Raw genomic sequence first — 22,142 nt, forward strand, 5'->3', positions numbered from 1 at the left:
GGCTCAGAAAGCTCTTGGCACCAGCCCTGCCCTTTCCTTACACACACTCAGCCGTGGAAGCTGAGCAGAGCTTGGCCCTGGGAATTTTCTGCGGGGCCTCCTGTCATAAATTAACTTGTGACTTTGTCAGATATTTTCAAAAGGGGTCTATAAAGCCTTGCTGTGTTTCAGCTTCCAAGTATTATTTAATGTGAAGAGTACAGTCATTTAGCATTAACTGAGTCCCTCTTTGGCAAGAAGTGCAGGCTTTTGGCAGAATTGGATTAGTGCTGCAGTACTTGTAAACCTTTTAGGGAACAGTACAGGAAGTGGGTGGCTAATGTTTCTTACATTTGAAACAAAGTACATTTACAGAACACCTTTTGCCTTGAGATTACAGGAAACAGTGTAAAGCTAGTTTTGTGAATCATCTTAAATGTAAAAAAAAAAAAGAAGTCTTAGTGTGGAGTCAAGTCTTAATGGCTTGGTTTCATCTTAAAGGTAGAAGGGTCTGCAACAGCAGAAAATATTAGATTAAACCTCGCCGGGGTGGAGCTCCCCTTACGGTGGGTATTTATAATCTTGCAGTGAGTCAGAGGAGAATGTGTGAACAATGCAAGCATTATACTCGTCTAACTCCACGAATATATCAAGTTGTCTAGTATCCCAAATGTGAATTATCATTCTGGTAGAATGCAAGCTACCATGCTGCAGAAGTAATGCAGAAAAAGTTAAAAAATATGTTTTCAGCTTGACAAAGAATGGTCATTTTCAAAATATGCCTCCAGATGACCAGCATTCTTCAAAACCTAGTGGGGATCTTACTTGTCATCTACTAATGGGTATTATGCATTCTGGACAACTGACCAGGGAACTATTTTAAATAAAATAATCAGTATTACATCTGTAAATACTCAGTTGCTCCTTCTGCTACAGCTCTGCTGAATGGCTGTGAATGGAAAGGAGCTGGGTCAGAAGACAGGCAATATAAGTCTTTGGGACAAAGAACAATGGCACAATTTATTTAATAATCAGTAATTTGAAGGTACCAATCATACATAAATAGCTTACCTGTTTTATATGAATTGCTTAGTTTTAGCTGTAGGAGGTAACTTTCAGAATAACTATTGCATGTCTGAGGTACTCACTGAATTACCACTCCTTTTTCTCACTTACCTGCGATGTTGAACTGTAGTTCTACACTGTACCTCAAAGAGGTAGCCCATCACCCATAGAGAACTTTCTCCACTCAAGGACAGTTTCTTTTTTAAGCATGAAAATAAGCAGTTATTTAATCTCTGGTTTGACTCTCAACGCTTGTCTTTCAAATGGTGCCTGTATATTAAATGTATTTTCTTTAGTAGTGGTGTTGATAGTTAGATTATTAAAAATAATAAATTAATTTAAATCAATCACCTTCACCTTTCAAACAAAAACTTAGGAAATCCTGCAGAGTGTACTGCTGATGGGTTAAGTCCATTTTTACTGGCATTGATGAATTCCACATTCTCATCTGTTTTATTTCTTACTTACAACATAGATTGACTGTGCAAAGTAATTTTGTAAAAAAATATCACCCTAAGTTTTTCCTGGCTTATAAATATTTTGCTGAGTACTGGTTCTGAAAAATCCCCCATTTTAGAAGCTGAGTTGACTTTGTTCTACTTCACATATCATTTGTTACATGGATTAAAGCAGCATGGGGCCCAGACCAATGGTGCAGCCAAGTGTTTTCTCCCACATATCAAAAATGTCTACTCCTGATCTCAGGCTCTCCTTTGAAAGCTGTTCATAACACTACTAGTTGCTGACCTTGCCAGTGCTGCTTCTGGCTGTACATTTTCTCACTCTCTCCTGCTCCTCCCACTTTTTGGCACTTCCCCTTCCCTGCTGCAGGCTCGGAACCGTGGTTTAGATTGCTGCTGCAGGGTGGATTCTGCCAGTTTTGAACGAGCTCAGGGAGCCGTGCATAAGCATGTGGTTTCATTTTTACTTGGGACAATTTTGGACTTTTTTGGACTAGGGCCAACATCCCAGTCCTGTGCTGACTTCCCTTAAAAATGGAGACCCGTGTACAAAATGGTTTGAAAAGCTACTTAATGCCATAAATGCAATCATGGAAATTTCATTTCATCTCTGACTAAATACAGAGTGCTTATTTTCATAGAAATTGGTGAAACATATTTATAATAAACCATTTAAACTATTGAGGAATGTAAAATTCTGGGTATTTCCTCTTGCTGTCTCCCCCTCCCATAATTGTATCCTGTCTTACACTTTTCAGGGAATTCCTGTGTTCTAGAGCAATTTCTTATATGTGGTGTTGATAATTCTGACAGAAGACCTTTGAGTATTGATGCAATATTTGTATCTAAACACAATCCAAATCCAAACCTGTCTACAGGACTGGCTACACATAGTCAGACCAATACTGAAATTTGTTCACAGTTTTTCTTGGCAGCACCTCATTGCTCTCTTGCTTCTTGCTGGCTGTACAAACAAAATTGTATTCACTGCATTTGAGTCTAACAGACTGAACAAGAAAAGAAACTAATATTCTCATAAATAGCAGAAAAGGTAAAAATTGGCAAAAATAGTTGTCACAAAAGAAATTGGACTTGATTTGCACTGAGAATAACACGCAAATTATTGAGGAGAAGATTTAATTTTGAAATAAGTCATTCTGTATTTGCTGTGTGATTATTAATTTGGGTGTAATTATTATTGCACCTGCATGTCTGCTACGAATGAAACTCCTTTTCAACATGCAAGTATAATTTTAAGTGATCAAACCTTAATAGAATTTCTTAAGCTGCAGCCATTCCAGCTGAATGGCTTTTGAAGGTAGGCTCTGAAATGAAATTGAGGGCAACAGTTTGTGTTGCATATTGCTGCTTTTGTTACATGATTCTAACATATATTCAACATTGGATAGTTTAGGGTGTGTACTTTTTTATTTACTCATTTATCAATGTATTTTAATTTCTGGTTTGTACTGTAGATGTCAAAGGGAAAGGGGGAAGTTTTAGTAATTTAATTCTGTGGTGACTTTCTGGACAGCTGAGTAAGAAGTGCTTACATTTTTTCATCTCTCCATAAGAGCTTTTGGTGAAATCTAATGTATGTTCATAATGCCAGTGAAAACCATTATTGAGGCTTCCCAAGGGTATCTGTCTTAATACAAATAAAAACCTCACACACTAAATAACACAAATCACATCCATTTGGAGAATATGTGAATCACTAAAGAGGTAGGGGTAATGGAAATGTAATGACATTTTGCATTTCATTGTTGATTTGTGCTGACATTATACCTCTTAGCAGAGATGTTTAGGGAAATGAAATGGGTGATATGTATGGATACTGTCAGTGCAGGAGTCTCTGGGCCATCACAACAGAAATCTGCATGCTGTTTGCAGATCTGCTATTTGAAATTATTCATTTTCAGCCTGCAAACAACCAGCCCATTTTCATCTGAAAATACAAGATCCTCGTGTTCTGTTAGATCTTTGAAACCCTTTTAGAAAAATTCCAGTAGATTAAAATTAAGGCAAAATAAAATAAGTACATCTCATCACTGTGAAGGGTGAAGAATTGCAATCTTAAATGTGGACTGTGAGTAAACTTGATCGCTTTATGAGTAAACATCAATTTGCATGTAGGAGTTAGTCACGAGATAACACACCAGAAGATTTTATTCAAGATGCAGGGATTTGTACAGACTTAATGTTAAAAGAAGAAGTACAGATACTGAAGATGTATTTGAAGGGCTTGAAAATAACTTAATACTGACACAGCTATTGGCACTCCTGGCTGGGCAGCAAACTGCAGTGGGTGCCAGTGATGATTTTCTTGAATGACACAGAACAGGGAAGGGTAAAACACAAGATTATTTCAATAAAAATTATCTCACATTTTCCTTCATAGAAATTCTATGAATGAGTAAAGAATTTAATTTGAGATTAAAACACCTACATTTAGGTCTCTATACACAGGAGTTTACATCTGTATTTGGTTTGTGAATTTCCCTTCTAATAAGCAGCAACTCAGCCAGTACAGTTCATAGTGCCTGGAGCAGATCTCAGCTCACTCAAAAGGGGACACCTTTACTGGAAATAATAATTTCTAACCTCAGAGTAGGTCCCTATTGGGCCCTTGTCACAGCTGCTTGCTCTCAACCTAGGACATCAACAGTGGGCACCACTGGTCAGACAACTGAATTAATTAATTAGCTGCTGTTTGGGCAGATTATTAATTTATTTGTACCTTCTCCAGACCAAGTGTGTTGACCAGTCTTCTGTTGACAATAAAAGGAGATGAATTGTCTGTATGTTGATGTGGATATTTATTTGTCTGAACCAAAGTTTAAAGTATTTTTTAGATGAGAATGTTTTCATAGAATTTTCAACAGAAAGAAACTACTTGCAAAAAGTAGGCAGAGGAGTCATAAGCGATTTTAAAAAATTGGCTTTCAAAGTTCATGAATTGTTGATAAAAATTTTGGTTTTCTCTCTACTAAGCCCCATCCCAACAAATCAAATGGAGACTGCAAAAGATAGCAATCCTCCCCAGCAAAGCAGCTGCGGAGGGAGTGTGGGAGGTAAAGCCTGCTGAAGCCATTCCCAGGCAGTCTGGTTGTGCTGCTGATGGGACGAGCCAGGACCAAGGCAGGAGTGTGTGAAGGAGACATTTGCAGAGCTTGCAGAATGTGTCTGGTCATTAGCAGGGGGCAGAAGGGCACAGCACTGATAGTGTTTGACATTTACTGGGAGACAGAGGCAAAGCTGCTGAGGGCTGCAACAGAAGGCCCAAACGAGTCTTTGCCCTGAGTCACTGGATTCACTGGTGGGAAGGTATTTTTGTCATCTCAGCACTGTGTTAGCCCTCATCAAACTCTCTGCTGAAGAATGGGAAAACATATGGAACAAAATCATATCCATCATTTACTGCAAGTAGCTTACTGTACCCTTAACACACTGTCATCAGCGGAATGCATTGTCAAATATTTCAGTGAATAAATACAATTTCTTGTTTTCATCTTGTTTTTACTAAGATGTATTTTTAAGCAGTAAATACTTTACCTTTGAATGTGAAAATGATGAATATGTGTTTATTTACAGAAGGATACCTTTAATGAGTAAACCCAAAGACCCATTTGACCTGATGTGTGTTTTTTGAGGGTGATGGAAAGCACAGCTTATGGCAGTATAGAGCAGTATAGTTGTTTATACCTATAATAATTTGCAGATGTGGATTTTTGGAGCTAAAGATACTTCCATATTTTATGTAGATCTTGATGGATCTCTCCTCCACAAATTGTTTAACCTCTTTTTTTCAACTAACTTAGCTGTTAAGTTACATCAGAACTTTCAGTGACAAGGAGTACTTCACAAACTGCATGGTGGAAATTGCTGTCTTCTCTTTGAAGCCTGAAAGTTGTTAGCTTCACTTAGTGTTCCCCATTTCTTCTATTGGAAGAGACAGTGAGTACTCGATCCCTCTCCATCGTTCCAATGCAGCCATGATTTGTGATCTTTGATCCTAAGTTTCTGCATTCCTTTCTTTTTAAAGTTGAGGTCTTCTCAGTGAAAGGTTGGTATTAATCTCTCATCATCTGGGGTTGCTTCCCCATTCTGCTGTGTTTGGAGGTAAGGGAATTGTAACTTTGCCCAGTATTTGTATGGACAAATCTGGTATGAGGTCTCATGGACTAATCAAGGGAAGCTAAGATCTTGTCTGTGAGTAGTAATGATCTCTTCTAGGCCTGCCATTTTATTTGTAAAGTTTGATTTTCTCCCTATACGTTATTTTATATTAATACGTGCATTAGGTTTGCATTTTAATAGCCATTCATGGACTGTTGATAGTTTTTTTTGCTGTTCTTCCTAGGTGGACTTTGTTAAAATAGATGAATAAAATAAGCAAAACTTTGTTCTTTCTGTGGTTCATCACTCTTCCATTTAGGAAAGAACTGAACAATGCACAACTCAGCGCAGCTCTCTGTGAAACTCTACTGGTGACCTTTCCCAACTACAAAAATTCTCCATTTACTGCAAACATCTCTTCATATGCTCATCTGGACTGTGGAGTATTTGCTTTATAGCTGTTTCAAAAGATTGTCTTCTAATTCCCAAAGCTTTGGGAGTTTGGACTGTTTTCAGCACAAGGTTTTTTGTTTGTTCTACTGAAATGTTTTAGAAAGCTATAAGGATTATACAGATCAGTGGATTGCTTGGTGTTGTTGTCTACATCCCCCATTCAAAATCTGTTTTAAACATTTTTCTGTTTTTCTGATTCTGTTTAACAGAGAGCTTCAGTGTCTCTTCTGTTACTCAATTTTCCCAAACAACATAATTAAAAAATGATGAGTAAATGAATTTTCAGCATTACTTTGGGGACTTTAGGGGCATGAGGGACAGTGAATAAGAACGTTTTGTGTTGCAGAGACAAACATGGGATTACGTATTGGAAAGAGTAGGAAATGGATGCTTGGGCATGAGTAAATATATTCTTTCTCTCTTAATTCCCAAAGGCAGCTGGTGGAAAAATAACAGCAAGATGCCTATCCTTACATCATCTGCAGGGCCTGGATCTGAAACACAGGCAGAGGAGTGTCTCACCTAAAATGGTGGTAAACACCTAAATGCCTAAGAGAAAAACATGATTATTCTGTATTCTAACCTCCTCAATTCTCTGAGTAGCCCCTACGATTTTTCTCCCAGGTGAGGTCAGTGCTCATTAAGAGATGACCTGGGGATGTCATTAGCCTGCAGAAAACTTTGTCATTTAGGTGTTAAATCAATGTTAGGTCTGTCACATGTGCTTATGCATTGCCTTGCTAGTAAGCTAAGGTTAAATTGAAAGGTTGCAAGTCTAGCAGAAAAGAAAATTAGGAAATACAGCCAGTAAAGAACAGAGCTTGGCATGAAGATAGAAGGAAACTGCAGAAAGAAACCAACATAATATAATAGAAGAAATCGATATTGCTATTATGACATGAAAAAATAGCAGACAGCTATTCAGGAAATAACAAAAAAAGAAGAGAAGTAGTGCACTATGTTTAAAATTGCATATTATTATTTTTTTTTTAAATTACAAAATGGCCTTTACAGGAATATTTTACTGTGTGTAATGAGTAAAATGAAAATGCTCAATTAATGTTTGAGACTCCAATTCTATTTTGAACAACTGAAAAACCAACTAAATTTTAAGCCATCTTGATTCATGTTTTAATATGGTATTTTTTCAGTTATTTATTTTTGGATTCAAATTTCTGAGACTTTCAAAGCTTATTGTAGTTTGTTTACAGTATTTTGTGATCAAATATTTTGTACACTCTAGATTTCATCGTGCAGAACTCACACATAGCTTTGTATACATGAGTAATCCCCAGGCTTCTGATTTTTCCTGGACATGGACATTTGCTGAGTCTCTTTCCAGCAAGCCAAAGTGTTTACATCCTTATAGGATAAGGCTTCACTTACAGAAAAGATCCATTTATAAAGGTGACATTTAAAATCTGTATCACACAATCTAAACATTTACAGTTGTTTGTCTTCTGGTGAAGTCTATGTATAAAAAGAAGTTAGTATTTTAAATACTTATGTGTATGTGTGTTTCTGTATATTTATATATACACATGCTGTACATAATGTGTGTGTATACAGATGGATAGATAGATACAGGGAAACAACTGAGCTAAATTGTCTACCATTTTTTCCATTTGGATTCAATTAAAAAAAACCAAACCAAAACAAAAGTAACTTTAAAGGCTTTCTTATTGCAAATGTGGGCAGGGTTTCAAGACAATCCATAAAGATGGTGCAATGAGAGCTGACTGAGCTGGAACGGAATGACTCAAATGTTTCCTTTTCCTTCCTTTGCTTATCAGGCTGCCAAATTTGATTTCTTTTTGGTATGGCACTATTACTGCTGCTGATGAGAGTCAAGTGATTCTTTTAAACAGAAAATTGAATGTTTACTACAAATAACAAAGAGTCTCAAAATCTTGAGAAAGATGCACAGAGGGGAGATTAATGTGGTCTCTCATCTTCATGCCTTTTTGTTTAATCTGTATTTACAAAGATAAGCAAAGACTAGGACGTTGAAGAGTTTGTGCAGTGGCTGGCAGGGTTTCTTGAAGCTATGTGAAAGTTTGTAGAATAAGAAGTGTGAAGTTTTGTGCGATGTAGTGTTCTCTCTTAGTTTTCTTTTCTGAGTTGTTTTTTTAGTTTCACTAAGGAAAACAATGAGCAAATATATTTAACTCCCAATTAGTTTTACTGCCTGTGACATTGCTCTCTTTTTTGTTGTGATCTGTTGTTGTAACTTTCAGATTTTTTTATTCTCTTTCCAATTGCCACTCCCTGTATCTTTCGGAAACATTTTCTTTCAGCATTCTTTCCCCTTAAATCACTTATTACAACAGACTGCTCATTGCCTGGCTGGTCTGAAAAAGGAAAAATATTACTTGGTACACAGTGTTACCTTAACTAATGACTGTTTTTGGTAAGGAGGATGATGACTGCTAAATGTCAAGTTCTTTGCACTGTGTTAGCCAGACTGGAGTTAATAGCCTTTTATTGGCCATTTTGCTGCTGCTTTCCTTTGTTGCAGAAAAAAATAAAGAATAAATGAGTCCTTGCATGCTTGACTTATCTCTAGGCAGTGTGAGCATTATGAATGGGACAGCATGAAATTCAGTGCAGACTTCTCAAAACAGTTAAATTCAGAGGTTTATAGCCTCTGTCCAAGGTCCATCATGCTCTACAAAAGCAAATATTTCACTTTTACAAGACCTTGGTTGTCCACTTTGATATAAAATTTCACTATTTGGTGTCTCGTGGGGGCTTCTATTTAATGATAGATTATAATCATAATCAGATTAAATCTGTCACCAATTTTCAAATCTTTAAATTACTATCTTGTCATGTTTTAATGGTGAGAAGAGAAAATTTTTCTTCCCAATTTTTCCAAAATATTTTGAAAAATATGGGGGGCAATGTGCATTCTGGTACACAGATAACCCTAGTGGGCCATTGAAAACTCAAATGCAAATAAATGTCACATTACATTGTCTGCTAAGATAAAGTAAAAAGTTAGAGCAGCAGTATGATGGTGTGACATATGTAGATTAAAAAACACATGGCCTAGCAAAGCAGGATACCTTTTAAGGGATATTTTGTCACTCTTTGGGATAATAGCTAATTTGGGTTCAAGAAAGAAGTTTTGGTTGGATGGCATTTTGATAAACTCTCCAAGAAACTGGAGAGGTGGTAGTATTTTTTTCTTACACACATAAATTGAATGAGAAAATTCAGATCTTTGACTTTGGTAAGGTTCTCAGGCTCCAGTAAAAAGAGCCTTGGTAATTGAATTAAAGTGCCAGCAGAAGGAGAGACTTATATCAGGCAAAGAGAGCTGCAGAGCTACAACAGAGCTTTAAGAGCAGGGAGAGCAATTTGATTTTGTGAGTTGGTGGCTTGCTCTGGCCAGATTCAAGACATTAACTTCCTGACTTAATTTTATTGCCCTGGGAAAAGCTTAAGTAAATGCAAAGCACCTATGTAGGGGGTAAAATCAATGAAAATGTTTCCTAGTTAGACGTTTATGTATAGCTAAAGCATGTTAACTTGTAGATTGGAGACTTAGCTGTCAGGTGTGTAAATAATGGCTACCAGACAATTATTAAAGGTCTGTAAATACCTTTCTTAGTATGGTAACATTTCTAATTCATTTAAACCAATTTTAAAAACTCTGGATATTGTATTTTTTTTCCTGAGTTCTCTATCAATAATCTAAATCACTTGAAATTTCTAAAATGTTGATACATGTTGAAACATTTTTCTTGATTCAGTAAACAGCAGTTTTGAAAATCCTCTAATCCTGCACTGTGATATGAGTGTTTTCTTGGATGTTTTATACTATGCCAGCTTTGTGCACTTTCTGGAGTAGTTGTTTTCTTTTTGATATCCTCTAGTTTACTTAAAAATTTTGGATACATCTTGCATGGGGATAATTGAATATAAGATTTAGAAAGAGAAAAAAAATATGTAAAACCAGTATGGGACCCAGTATTCATTAGAGATTTCTAATGAACAGTAATTTTTAACTGAACAGTAATTATTTGCTGAAAGCAAGGTTTATTTAAAAAAACCAACAAAACAAACCAGCCTTCAGTGTCAATCTTTATACTGGTGATATCTGTATAAAAGATATATATCCATCAATGGGTGTAAGATAGACTTGTCTTTTGAAGAAATCTGTGGGATTGCCAAACACCTCAGATAGTACAGGGGAAATTTTCTGGTTTTGATGAAGTTGCAATGTGAACAGCACTTAAAACAGACAGGACAGGTAGGCAAGTGACTTGTGTACAGCCCCAAACTCAGGTATATTATGTAGGCCAGTATTAGAACTCCATGGCAGGTGTTTATAATCCCTTATTCATCAGAGAAAGAAATAAGAACTAGCTGTGGTTTTGCTTTCACCATTTAACAATATCAAGTTGAATTCAAGCTAGTTTTGTCTTTTCAAAATTGGTAAAATTTTGAATTTCCACTGTACATAGAACAGAGCAATATCTGTGCAACCCAGATTCCTTAGATGACAGTTTTTCATTACCTTCCATTTGCCTTTTTTTTGAATATCCACTAGGAATTGTTTCTTAATAGTGCTAGAATAGAGTGAGTGTCTGTCTCACATGTGAACATTGTCTGTGACAGAATTTGTATCCTGGTTGGTTGGTTAATTAAATAACTTTTAGATACTTACTGGCTTTTGCAGGCTGACTTCACTTTAAAAATACCTGTATTTCTCTGAAAGAATATTTCATTTTTCAGGAATCAATCTTCTGGACAGTGTAAACAAAAAATTGCTTTAAAAAGAAGGTTATAATTCAAGTAGAATTAATTTATTTTTTTAACTTTGGAATTTGGAGACAGTTCAACGTGATGGTAAACCCATAAAATAAATTGGTTTTAACATCCAGACCCACATGTAAGAAATTTCTGATAGCATCAGGATTTGTAAATCTTTTTTGTTGCCTTTGGGGATTTAAAATTTGGGGTTTGTTTTGTTTTGTTTTTTTCTTGATTGGTGTCTCTTTCATTATGTAAATCTGTTGGTTTTAACTGCATAGTGATGGAGCTTCAGTGGGCAGGAAATAAAGCGTTTATTCAGTCCAGGCTTATCTTCAGCTGCATGGTTTGGCCATGGGAAGGAGTGCTGCCTCCAGAGCCCAGAGCACTGAATAACCTCTCAGGAGAGCTTTCAGCCACAGGACTGCTGTAGTAGCACACTGTCTGATGCCTGAGGAAACTTTACCAGTAGAAAATTTTTCACTTAAGTGCTGAGTTCTGGGCTTGTGACTTGCAGTCTTCAGCCTCTTCAGTTCTTGAAGTGTCTTAAGTGTTTGTGGAAATCCCAGCCACAAATTGGTGTTTGTATGCCTTTGGATCAGGGGGTGAATTTGTACTTCTGACCACTCTTAGGACAGTGATAATTTTAACTCTGGGTACAGAGGATTCTTTTGCAGTTAAACTTAAAATTTGGTGATTAATATTTCTGGGAAAGAATTTTTTCACAGGCTTTTAAGCCAAATATATGACATAGCAGTGGTCTTAGTCAAGTGGAATATTACTAATTCATACATTTTCAAGTCATGTAGATGTGTTTTTCAGTAGTAGAAATAGTGTAAGAATCTTTTATTCAGAGCTGGAAATTAATTGGTAGATATATATCTGCTTATTGAAACTTAGATTTAAAAAAAAAAATGGCTGCAGATAGTAGACTTTTTTATTATTTAGATTGCATATTAAGAGAAAATAGTAAGTCTAATGTATTTAAGTAGCTGATCTATTAAGTGTATTAATGCTAGTATAGAGCTACTTGTATTCCCCAACTTTCTTTTTTAATTTACAAAACAGAGATTGTACCCTTTTGCACTAAAATAACCACCCCAAAACCAACTCAGAAACACCCTGTGAAAGGTCCTTGGCTTTCTTTTGGCCAGGAGGAGGTGCTCACTCCTGCCCATGGTCTTCATCAGTTCTCAGAGTTAGCTGGAAAATAAGCAAGGGAGGAACATTTGGGTTCAGTTTGAATCCTTTCCTTGGTTTGGTGGTGATGTTGGAGAGAGGGGAGGAGCTGCCTCCTGAGCAATCCTGCTGACCTGCCTCTGGAGCCTCATCAAACCTGCCCTCAGAGAAAACCATGAAATGAACTGAATCTGTGATGCAGCTTGAAGGGGCAGGTGTGGGCAAACAGAGAGCTGGAAGTGCCCTTTCTTGAGGAAAAGCCCCCTTGCACTTCCCTTCCTTGCCAGGGATGCGAGTGCCACCAGCCCCTGCTCTGTGCTTCCCTGGGCTGCTGCACCCACCTGCCAGAGCAACCCTTCCACCTCAGAAATGTCTGCAATTCATTAATTTTTGCCACAAATTAATTTTTAATAAATGTCCACTCATATTGAGTTGTTATGCTAGGTATTTATTATGTGGATATTTTAAACCTTCTGATATTCTTTAAAGGCGGGTTCTATCAGGTTCTACCTGGCAGATAATTCTGGTATTTTCATGCTACTTTGGCAAGAGTAATCAAATGTTTGCACTTTTTTTTACATACACACTAGGTCAAAAGTGTTGTTCTTTATGTTTGAGCTGAGGAAAGACCCCTTGAGAATCCCTGTTTGCTATTATGTGTTGCTGGGCACCGTGGCTACTCTCCATGTGGCCCAAATGGTATTTATATGGCCTGGGCATAGCTAGTTTGTATGGGGTAATTAAAGCAGGAATGTAAGTTGAAACACGTTCAAAATAGAAAAATCAGATTTCATTATAACTTTAAAAATGGCATTACACTGTGAAGACTGAAGAAGGATAAACTTGTCTTTGATTTTATTCAGAAATTACTTTTTTTATATTATGAACAACATGCACATGTGTAAAAACATTATGCTGTCTACAGATGTTTCATACTTTTTTCTGCTATCTTCAGTGTTGTGTCAATAGAATAGAATAATTACAGAGAGATTCAGAAGAGTGCTTTCTAGTTGATTGTTGGCTTAATGCTACCAGTATTAGAACTGCTAGGAAGAGGGTGCATGACAATGCAAAATAGATGTGATCTCCTGAGGCCACTGGAATTAAAAATACTGACAAGACTAGTAAGATTAACTTGGAAATTTCAGATACATCCATAATTTTCAGCAATCCAGTTTTTCAAAGTGTTTTTTAAGATGGCCAATCAATTCAATTTACGTAGAGAAAGAAGAAAAGAAATGTGCAGGGGAAGAAGTTGTAGGCTGGTATTACTTAGTTCTACTTTTGCAATGTGAGGTAAGAGATGATGGGTATTGATTGAGTCAAGCTATGGAATATAATAAAAATGTATAAAGCTTAATGTTTTTTATTAATCTTCTATTATTCTATTGATGCATTCTGTAAGGTAACTTGAGCTTTCTGTAAGGTAGCTTGTTCCCTAATGAGTAGTAGCTCCAAAACTGCTTTTTGTTTATAGTTTTGACATCTGTGTGAGGACGGACATGATGTAAGAAGAAAAGGGAAACAATAATCAGTTTCCAGACGTTCCCTTCTCTGCATGTCATTAGGTTGGGTACTTTGAGGTTGAATGTCTTCTAGTAGCCACTTGCATTGCTCTTCATAGGGAGAAAACAACTTCTCCCCAGAGACAGGAACGCCCAGTTGCCTGTCTTGAGGCTGTCTGCACTCCTGAGGAATGGGGAGATAAATATCAGAGCAGTCCTGAGGCCCTTGGTCCTCTGAGTTTTCTTTGCCAGGAGCAGGAGGAGCTGGAAGCAGAGTCAGAAAGTAGCTAACTTATCTGCTCTTGCAGCCTGTTGTTAACCTCAGGAAGCAGAAAATTCCATTCCAAGAGTTGCAGCTTTTTCATTGAGGTGACCTGGGATTTTCCATGCAGTGGAAGGAAGAGCTGTTGCTTTGTCTGAAACCAGGAATCCCCTGTGCAGCCAAGTGATAGAGTACCCGAATTTTTGTTGTTACTCTTGCTGCAAGCCAACAGTGTTTCCATTTTAATAGCAAAATGTCCTTAGCATTCTACAAGAACAGCTATCCATGTAAATTCTAGCACCTCCAAGTCTATTGGAATCTAATATGCCTATCACTATTGGAAACAAGTGGGAAGTACACACCAGTTGGAAATATATTCCAACAAAATCTGCCTAGTGTAGGGGGAAGAGCGACGCCTAGATTTACAATGAATAAAAGCTTTTGAGTCAAATGTAGGTGTTATTTTTAGATGCAGTAATTCCTTCAATTTTCCACATCCTTTGGCTTGATGTTGGTCCTGAATTGCAGAACTTCTTTTTGAATTGAAGGAAACAAAATGGGCATTCTTTAGTAAGGTCATTGGCATTTTAGATGCCGGATGTTATTTATTGGCATAACAAATATCATTCAAGCTCACAGGCACTGCATCAGTGAGGCTGCCTGCCCTGAGGAAAGAAGTCCCTAAAACTGCAGTGGTGGGGACACCACACTTTTATACTGGCTTATTAGTTCACCTGTCCTTGTTTGTTCATTCAGAGCCCTCTCTCTCACCCTGTTTTCAGATTTTGGGTCTTTGTTGCTGAGAGCTCGACCCTGCACTGATCCTTGCCCAGCACAGGGGTACCTGTGGGAGAGGTGCTGGTGTGGCAGAGTTAGAAGGAAGCTTAAGGCACTCTGGTAAAACACAGGTGGTTATTCTGTGTTGGTTTTCAATTAGGAATATGCACATTGTTTGCATCCATTTTCCTGAGAGAACTAACCTGCTACAGAACAGAATCAGAGTTGTGAGTGGTTTTTTCCTACCCATTACTATTTGAAGTTTTATGGTTTATTTCTTTTTAAATCTTTCAAGAGCTGCTGCTGCAAAAAAATATGCATGAACTTCAGTGTTTGGATTTTTTAAAGAAAAATGGTCAGTGGTATTCCTCAGTTAAAGGTGTTTGTTTCTGCTGAGCAGAAACTGGAAACAAACATGCTCAAGCTGAAGTTTGGAAGCAGGATGAGACTATCTCATTTTTAACAGTGAATATAGTTTACTACTAGAATGACAAGCAGGTCATTGTGATTTTTCTTGATTAATGATCTTGAATCACAATTTTATATATTTCTCAAAGAGATGGCTCAGCTCTGACAGCAATTTCCTTAAGGCGGGAATTTCTCTGTTGTTGTGTGACTCGTCTTGTGTGAGGTTCAGGAATGGTAATGTTTCTTCCTGGCTTTCAGTTTTTTCCTCTGAGAGTATCAGTATTTCACGGATATAGAGTTTAGATTTAAGCATCCCTGTGAGACAGAGAAGTGGAGAAACAGTATTTATTTTACAGAATGGTACATGGGAGGAAAAGAAGACTAATTTATGACTGTAGCATAACAGCAGAATTTCTGTGGGCTGTTCACAGTAGTAATTCACAGGACTGCTAAGTTTAAAAGCAAACAAAGCTAGTGCATTTGTTTCAGTGGTTCATGCTGAGCCATAAACTAGTCAGTTTCATATTTTGGTTTTTTCTTTAGCCTACTATAGAGGAGAAATGTAACTTTTTATTCAAAAGTCCAGTTGAAACTGCATATTCTTAAATATTAAAAAGGAAACCAAGAAAAGGTTGCATCTCCAACTACCACTAGTCCTCTAAAATATTTCAATGTATCATAGCTCTACACAGACCATGCCAACCATTAGTTTGATCCAAGACCTTTTCTATCTCAGATTTGTGTTAGCATGCAGATATAACTGTTGTGCTCTGTTTTATTGGGCATAGCACAAACACAGGACAAAACATCAGCCCTTTCCCAAGGTTATTTCTCAGAAAAATAATCAGTAATGAATCATATGGCTGTGCTGTCAACAGCCTTTTCATTGTTTGGTTTTAGCAATAGATCCCCCTGAGAGAAATAAAGACAGATTTTGCCTTTTCTTGTAATTTCTCAGACTGCAGGACAGCAATTGTATCTCAGAATTCTATCCATGCTGGTAAAAGGAGGGGGGTTGGTTGTGTTAGTTTGGTTTTGTTTTGGTGGGTTTTTTTGGTTTTTTTTAAGATAGCATGAGAATTAAAAACCATTATAAAATAAAATTTCTGATTTGAAAATAATTCCTGTAGTGGATGAATATTGAAGGACTCTGAAAGTGGATGAGATGAAGAGCCACAATCACACCACGGTAAAATTTCCATGTATAATTTTTATTAAGCCTACAGGCCTAAAGCTTTGGACCAGCAAATCCCACTTGAGTCCTTTTAATGGCACTTTTAATGGCTGGTTAGAAATATTGGCTACAAGGGCAGCAAAGGGATCTAAAGACTTAGTAAGACAATACTGTAGTGCATTTCATTGAATTAACATTTAAATGTTTTCCTTTCAACTGTAATGGCAAAATAATTGTTAGTTAAAACAAATCCTTAGCTCTTGGAGAAGGATATATAATAAGCTGTGCATTCACCAAAGCTGTAGCTGATAAAATAGTTCTTAAGACATGTGAACACAAAGTTCCTGTTAACAAATTGTACATATTTGTGCAAATCAGATATTATTTTCATTAGATGATTGATATATCATCTAGACTTCATTATTTATGTTTTCTGAAGCATAGGTTTGTGATTAAGGTGAGTACTGACAAATGTTCTGCATCCTGTTCAACAGATTTCAATATTTTTATGGTCCTACCATTTACTTTTGGTACTGAAATTACAGTATACTAAATACTATTACAGTATACTAAATACCCTCTCACCATGTAAGAATAATGTTTTAATTTCCCATCTCAAAATGCAGGGGCTTTTTTTATGTGCTGCATGCTAATGTACAGATAATAAAAATATCTCAATATAAATTAGAGAAAATGACATATTGTATGTAGTAATTAGACTGGGGAAGATTAATCCAGAAAATGAATCACCAGGAAAAAGAAGAATGATATAATTTTGTTTGTAAAAGAAGCTCTAGGGCTAAATCTGAAAAGGAGGCAAAAAAACCCCACAGAAACTTGGTTCCTCTAGAATTCTAGCAAATGTTACACTGCTAACAGAGATGATTACTGTAAGTAGTGCTATGGCTGCAAGTAGGGATTGGTTTTATTTTTTTTTAAGTGGTGGCTGTGTCTTTGTTTGTTCAACAAAGTGACACATTTTTTACAGGGCAGTAGTTAAAGCAGCATTAAAGTGCCATTGACATCATCCAGTTACTCCACTGACTTGATTATATAACCTCTTTTGTGCAATTTTCATGCTCTGCTCTGTTTGAATGTTTTTACTATGCTGATGGCTGTTTTTCATTTCCTGCTGGGATGACCTTGAATAAAAAAGAATAAGAATAAAGTAGACATAAGCAATGCAGTCTTGCTGGCATTTGCAGATCTTTTGTTCTGTATTGAGAAACATAGCGGTTTGGTGTTCAAGGTATAGGTTATTTCTGCTGGGTAGTAATTAATCTGCAGTGGTTAGGGAAAAAAATGTGTCTTATTTTGTTCTTTTTGATTTAGCAATGGTGAAATCATCTGGTTATGACAATTCCTACCTTATGAACACTAATGGCAATTATGTAAACTTAAATTATTGGTTTACCTTTTAAATCTAATAGATCCACAAATCTAATGTTTATCTATTAAATTGCTCCCTTTTTTTTTTAAGGAAAATGAGATTAGCTAGTTTGCACTTTTTTTCCAGATTCAGTATAGATCACACAGCTGAAGGAATTTATTTTCCATTTTGTCACTTCTTGTTGCCAATCAGCATTTCATAACTAGCCTTGCAGATGAACAAGTGCACTGTGTTTCACATAAGCATCTTTCTCAGACTGCTTATATCCCTCAATATCAGAATGTTGTGATAATGATAAATCCGTAATTTTAAAGCTTGCATTATTTCTGCCACTACCTCCTTTCAATTTGTCAGATTAAAGTAATGAAGATTATATTACCATGCACTTTACAATCACTTATAGAGGAAGTGGTTTAGCTTTAAATAGTTTTCACTAGACCTTTTAAAAGCACCTACCTTTGCAGCAGAGGTTGGACATTTGAGAACCTGTCCATTTTTAAAATACTTCAGACAGTAGTGTTCTTTCAGATTTTTCCATTTTGCTGCTGTGATGATTTTCCTTAGCTGAGGAAATACATCTAAATTTTAAGTTCATTCATGTCTTAAATCGATGCTGTAGTACTGGTTAACCCTTGAAACTAGGTAATGAGATACTTAATTGCTAATAAAAATCAGAATTTGGTTTCACTGGTAAATGCTTTAGTATTTTGCTTTCAAATGAGGACTGGTAATAAAAGTCATTAATGGGTCAGCATGGCATTTGAAACAGTGTATTTATGACTAAGTTGGTTTCATCCAAATTGCCTTTGTCTTGTCCAAAGCTAACAGATACACAACTATTCTCAATTTAAAGTATCAAATCAGATGCTTTCAATATGACTGGCTAAAAAAAATGCAGCTCTTCAAAACTTCAGTTTGAATACTTTGTTCTAGTTTTCTGGTGGTAAATTTGCTTTATTCTGTATTTACAGATACTGGTTTTGGAGACACTCCTACGATTTAGTACTTATTAAAAATGGTTTAGTTTTACTTACTCTCTTTTTTATGTAGTGTTCCTTAGTATGAATGTGTGAATAAGGTCTTTACTCTGTGATACTGGGAGCAGTATGCTGGTCAATAGTCCCTACAACAAATATAGCAAGTGTAAGTGCAATTTGGTGTTTAGCTTGTTCTGTTGTTTGCATTTGGTGTTATTAAGCAAAGTAAGAGGACATTTTCATTTTTGGACTAGAAAAGCTTACAACAGATCCTTGGAGATTAACAAACTATTAGAGGGATCTTCTGTGTTGGGAAGTCCAGGTCACATGAAGTAGGTCTGACCAAAAAGTTCTATGTAAGACATAGCTCCATGTTGCACAATTGGTTGGCGTCAGTACAACTAATGAGTGCTTGGTTTGACCAGCTGCTTGCCCTCCTCAGCCTTAACAGTGAAAACAGTAACAAATTTATTCCATAATGTGAGAAGGAAATCGGATCAAAAGTCTATTTTTGCATTTATCTTTTACAGTATCGGGAGAGGTGTAAACAGAAAATCAAATTACATGTTGTGCTTTGAATCCTCCTTTTGCATATAGAATTCTCCTCTCAAGCATTTTTTAATAATAGGAATAAAAGTGTGCAAGCAAACTAAGTTATCTCCCTTACTTTAGTCTAAGATTTTGGGGCTGTGTTGGTAATTCTAGCAGCTAAAGTTAGAAACTCTTTCCTTATACTACATTTTGTAAATCTTACTGTTACACCCAAGCAAATGAACCTTAAATAAAATTATTTATATTTTTGCTTTAATTTCTATCCTGTAGGTAGGAGTAACCAAGAATACTTGTAGTTGTGATGCTAGATTTGAAATCTCTTTAATTGTCTCATTTCTGTGGAATGCAGTGTGAGTTTTTTGTGAATGTCCTATGTTAAGCTTTCCATACATGCAATATCTCCAAAGAGAAAGGTTTTTAGTTACATCATCACTTAATACAGTGTTTCTATATCCATGTTACAATTGGCTAATTATATGTACATATATAGAAAGATGACTGTAGAAGAAGCAGTAGCATAACACGTTAAATTTTGGGTTTAATTTTTTTATTAAAGATCTTAATATTGGGTCATGACAATTTTTTTTCTGACATAGCTTAAAATTGAAAAACTGAAAGTCATTTTTAGTATAATCTCTAGCAATGGGGGGATCTTTGGAACATCCTCCAAGCCCTAATAAGTCACAGGATGCCCAGTCCTCAAGGAGAGATGAGAAGTACATGGCTGGGATGGACCACGCAGAGGAGAAGTCCTGGTGTCTTTCCCACTGCTGTTCCAGCAGTTCTTTATAAGGAATTTTCACATTTGTCCTGCTTAGGAGGACACTTTTTGTAATAACTGCTGACTAATGAGTGCTTATTGTGTGAGACTGGTAGGGGTGAGCATTGGTGGAGTGATGCCTGGGAGTGACCAGTTTTGGTGCTGAGTATGCACAGTCTGATCCAAAGGTGATCCAAAGGCCTCTTGAGGTGCATGATGAGGGCACACGATATGTTCTTCACAACCCTACTTTAAATCCATTTGACTTAAAACAGTTAATGATTTTTCTGAATTTGATGAAGCAGCAGAATCTTTAAAATTCAAGCATACGCAAAAAGGGACCTGAAATAATATTATTGAAATACATGAAGTCTAACCCTTTATAAAAGTAATAAAATTACAATCCTTACCTTTCCACCCTGTATGTTGCTTAGAAATAACTAGAAAAAAAAGAATAAAGGAAAACTGCACTTTAGGCATTTTATATAAAAGTTGCCCTTTTACATTCAGTGCATGGTTTGATCTAAGTCAAAACAATCCTTTCTCTCATAGGAATTCCAAACAGAAACTTGTCTAATTAGTTCTTGTAAGTTGCTTGATGTTTAAGGTCAGTTTTGTACTGTTTGCTGTGTATCCTGTGTGACTGTCATATGTCCAAATATTTCTTAAGGTCTTTAGTGTTTATAAGGTATTATTTTGTAAACTTGCAATGCATTCATATGGCCCAATGTTGCCGTACCCCATTGGGATGTTTTAAGAGAGAAACCCTATCTTTCATTACTGCACACTACCAGTGCAAGCTTCAGAGAATGTCCTGCAGTGCTAGAATGTGCCATGGAAGCATTGGATCTTATGGGATAGCAGTGGGTTTTAATTTTTATATACTTAGAAATTTTCACTGTGTTTAATTAAATAAAGATATTGTTAAAAGTCAATTTTCAATGCTAAATTGGAAATAGTTAAAAATGGGCAGTGCAAAGAGGGGAGACAAATGGATGCTGTTAGCTCAGATAAAGAATTTATTAAGAACAGGATTCACTTTCATCCAGACAAAAAGTGTCTGCAGCACATTTCTCATTTGCTTTGTGACAGAAAAGGAAACATACACAAATATTGTGTTTACTTCCACGCCATCCATCTGGGCCTTAGAGATCTTCCCAGGGCGCTGTTCAGGTGACGGAACGCAGGGAGCCGGCAAAGCCAGCGCGTGCACACCCTGCCTGGCACATGTCCTGGCCGTGGCTGCTTGCAGGGCTGTGGGACCACGGCCATTCCCAGGCACTGGAATGTGAATCTCAGGGGCATCCAATTGCTAAATTGACCGCCTGCTCCCTGGCACGTTCTTGGCCCACGCAGCCTCGCGCTCTGCCGAACATTTCCTGGTCATGCTCCATGGATTAGCGCAGAACAGAGCTCCTGAGTGCAGCCAGGAATAAAATAACCCTTGAGAGTGTTCAGTTTGCTGGCTATCATGGACACATTTTGTTTGTGTAATTCAATTCAGGCAAGACATGCTTCAAAATGATGGGCTTGGCTTCTGGGGAAGTCTGTGCGGCTGAAGGGGATTTTTTCAACTTGAATTATGTTGTCTAGCTACAATTTTAAGGAGTAAATATTTTCACTTTGAAACACGTAATAAAAGAGAGAATCTGAATTAGGTGTAATAGATTTTTCTTTTAAAAACCAAATGCATGACATTTAGCTTTGAATTGTTATGCAAAAGTTGTTAAATACCCTAAAATTCAATGCCATCATCATAGGTGTTTGCATTTCTTTAATTGGCCATTTCATTTACTGTTTAGAGATTGGGAGGGGGAAAAATTACAGTGACAACTGAGTGGCTTCCCCGAGTCTGCTGCTTTAACCTGGTGGTGCACTCTGGCGGGTCAGTGGGAGTCAGGCTTGCTCTGGTCCAAAGCACAGCATCCAGCCAGGATTTGCCAGTTTGTAAGAGTGAAATGGGGAGCAGCGAAAAAGGTGAAAGAGAATTGACTGGGCAGGGAACAGGCTTTTGTGAGTGAAAGTCATGTGGCACAGTTGGGCCGGAACTAGTCAGAAAAAAAGGGTCAAGAAACCTCATCATGCTGATTGACCACACATTATTTCAGCAGCACAAAGTGCCTTTGAAGGTCTGCTCCACAATGGCCTATTTGTGCTACCCATACTCATTTTTCAGTTTTAACACGGTCCTCATTCCTGCCGTTCACTCTCCAAGGGGACATTTCCGATTGCTGTTGGGCTTTTGCTCTGAGCTCTTCTGTTCCCTGAAATCATTCTGTTATCATAAGCTGGATATGGTATCTGTGCTATGGGGGCATGG

General features: G+C 36.9%; 1 protein-coding gene across 2 annotated transcripts in view; it reads left to right on the forward strand.

The window, feature by feature from the left end:
* PXDN (peroxidasin) overlaps nucleotides 1–22,142 on the forward strand; it is an 83,578-nt gene that overhangs the window by 1,191 nt on the left and 60,245 nt on the right. The window lies entirely within an intron of this gene.

The sequence above is a fragment of the Fringilla coelebs genome, assembly GCF_963513975.1.
Source record: "Fringilla coelebs genome assembly, chromosome: 3".
NCBI classification, from domain to species: Eukaryota; Metazoa; Chordata; class Aves; order Passeriformes; family Fringillidae; genus Fringilla; species Fringilla coelebs.